A 3,363-nucleotide genomic window follows, 5' to 3' on the forward strand; every position below is an offset into this window, starting at 1 on the left:
CACTGATGATGCCGATAGCACCGCTTCAGACCAGAAGCTTGAGGGCTCTTGTTTGCTGGGAGGTTAAACATGCTGCATTCACATCTCACTCCAATTACATTGCACAGGTAAGAGGAATTAAATAGGTATTACTCAATCAACCTCATTATCCTTGAGTTAAGACAGGCAGAAATCACCAATTCAAACATTTTAATAAAGCAAACACATGACAATCAATGTGCTATTATGTACATTAAGCATAAGATTAATGGAGGAAGATTAGAAAAGAATGCTTGCAAGTGTAATGTTTCACACATTAGAAGAAAGAATGCCATGTTTGAAAACAAGATGCTTGACTAACATCCATTTAATCTTTTCAGATGTTCAGTTTGTTTTTCAATGGAAACATCTGTTGAAAAAAACAAGAACTGAACTCCAAAGCACTCCTACAAGAACAATTGCATCTACTCTGAAACAAGTATATCAGCCAAAAATCAATGCATTTTAACACAAGTCAATAAAATCATAAGAGATAGAAATATTTTAACCAGTAAGTATCCCCTAAGATGTATATAGCATTAATGAAATAATTGGAACTCAGTTAAGTGTCAACTTCAGTTGATACAGGGAGATGTAGGGAAAAACCCCACTAATAGTGGTAGCAATCTCTAGGATTATCATTACCTAGAATAGATTTCCCATAAGGTGACCTTTACCTTTTGCATGCTTTCCCCCCTTGATGAATTACTTGAGAAACACAAATGCGACTTCACATCACACATACTCCTGTATGCTGTTTTATACTGTTGCCAGATTAGATCACGCTTTGACAGGACAAAATATTTGTCCCTTCTTAAAGCAATATGTGCTCCCTCTAGTGTCCACAGAAATCAAATCCAACTGGCAAGTAAACCGCACGGAATCACAGTTGAATCAGGTCCAGTTTTATAAAGGCATATAAGAACTAATGTGACTTAACAAGTCAACACGTAAGTTAATCATAGGACTTAAAACATCACCTAAGTTTGCAAGAACTTGAGTAATTCCTGGTCAGGAAAAGACACAGAACTGGAGAGAGAGCAATGTATTTTATGATAAGCAGTGAAACATTAGCTACGTTACTATTTGGTCTCAAATCACTGCATTTGAACTGAACCCCCAGTCAAGGAATTGGCTTCTTTGAAAACAGCTAAAACTATAAATTTCACAATAAGATTGAAATCAATTATTTAAATCAAAGTTTTCTGCTCATTGGTTTAAATCACAGCTAAATCACTTCGTATTAAGTCAATTCACCTTACTGAACCCTTTAATCTTTAAGTCAATGACAGAGCTCCCATTGACTCAAAGAGGATGCTACAGGACGATTCCCTTTGGCTGAGCAAACCAAACTCCTGTCTGTTCCTGCCAGAATCACGTTAAAGCAACTATTAGCCACATCCAATAGATTTGTCTTCCAGACCAAAGGGGCATCGAGAATTACACGACCTCATGCTGAGACAGTAAAGAAGCAGACAGAAACCTGCTTTTTTCTTCATCACTCCCTAGGTATTTATTTTTTAGCTAGCTCTGCTTGAGAGCCAACTCTGTTTCTTCCCCAGGAGCACTGAAGCCCCGATCCAGCAGCACGCACACGGAGCTGTTTGAGACAATGCAAAACTCTTTGCATCAAGTCCCATCTGTCCACTCTCAAAATACATTGGCTGATGAGAGCTGGAGATTTCTGCACTTCAGTTGTTCTTTTTAGGGGTGTACGTACACATGCAGCATTTTTAACACGATGCTGGCCGATGTTTTTCTGCCACTGTAGCATGAGAAAGACCCTGCGTTCATTATTCACAACTTTCTCTGAAGTCATGGCTGGATTTTGCCAACACATTAATTCTCACTATTTTTCTGAGGAAAAAGAAAAGATCTTTGGAGGAGAACCAAAGCAATGAGCACACGCATGCAAATCCCAAATAGAAAGTGTTTCCTTAAAAAAACAAACCTGCATTAAAATCAGAAAGGCAATTTAAACATTTAAATTAAATAATGCAATTAAGAGAAACTAATTCATACGTTCCCATGGGTGTCTTTATGAGCTCTAAGCTTAGGACCAAGTTAACTGAAGTTGTGTTATTAACTTAACCTAACCACAAAATGGTCCTTGCTCCTCCTAAAATGGCTGTTTCTCTCAATATTCTGTACACTTATGTATTTCAACTATTCCTTCCTTAATAGCTATTTCTGAGCATCCAAAAGGCTTTTATGACTGGTTACAGCTTACTGGGAAACTGCATGTAGTTCTGATAAACACTGATATAATAAAAATCAGAATCTACAGCCCATAATGAGGCAATTATCTTGCAAGATAAAGATAAATATGAAAAAATCCAATTAAATTATTTTATTGTAATGCTGACCCATGTTTTTTTCCCCGTGCACCTTTTACTCAGAAAATGTGCACATGTCACCATGTAATTTGTACCTTGAAGCACGGTACTGCCATTATACATGTACACACATTTAGAAGCTAATTTTACACTTCAGACACACCTTTAGGAGCTGTAATTCATTAAATACCACTTCTGCATTTTCTTTACTTCTTCCAGAGAAAGACAGCAACAGCAGCATTTGAGTATCCCCAAAGCAGTCAAGAAATTGAGACCTTATTACCCACGATCACAACGAACTGCAGAAGAATGATGTCACTTGTATCTACAGATCACATCATGGTGATGGCACTTACTTGGGGTGAACATCAACACAATGTGTCCCCATGGTTACACGGTGATTAATTCATGGATTCTCTGTAGCACTTCAGCATAAGCAGCTGCTGGGCAGAAACCCAATGTAAACATGGTACCCTGCTTAACTGGGATATCCAACAGAGTTATCTTTTATTTTGTCAACAGAAAGCTAGTAAGAGTGACATTTAAAATAAGCTGAGTTTTTAAAAGCAAACTAGAAGTCACCACAGTGGGAAGGCATTTATAGGGTACCACTACACCACTGAAGAGATTAGAACACTATTAGATTTCTAGAAGGAGATATTGCTTCCATATTCTCTTCTACAGCCACACTCAGTTTCAGATCTTGAGGGTTTGCAAGAGTTGTGCCTACGTTTCCATTAATTTAGGACTTCCTTGCAACAAATGGAATATATTAAACACAAAGGTGGTAGGAATTTTAAGACAATAACGAGAAGAAAATAGCTAACCAGGGAACTGAAAAGAAAACCCTGGGCTAGAACAAGTGCATCAACACTCACCCTTGGCAGACTGAGTACATAACGTGGGTTTTTAAGTCAGAACGAGCTTTCAAATAAAGTTACTGGTGTGGCATTAGAAACTAGCTTTATAAAGGTTCTCTTAAAAATAGGCATGGCAAGGACATAATACA

This window comes from Meleagris gallopavo, chromosome 7, assembly GCF_000146605.3.
Source record: "Meleagris gallopavo isolate NT-WF06-2002-E0010 breed Aviagen turkey brand Nicholas breeding stock chromosome 7, Turkey_5.1, whole genome shotgun sequence".
NCBI classification, from domain to species: Eukaryota; Metazoa; Chordata; class Aves; order Galliformes; family Phasianidae; genus Meleagris; species Meleagris gallopavo.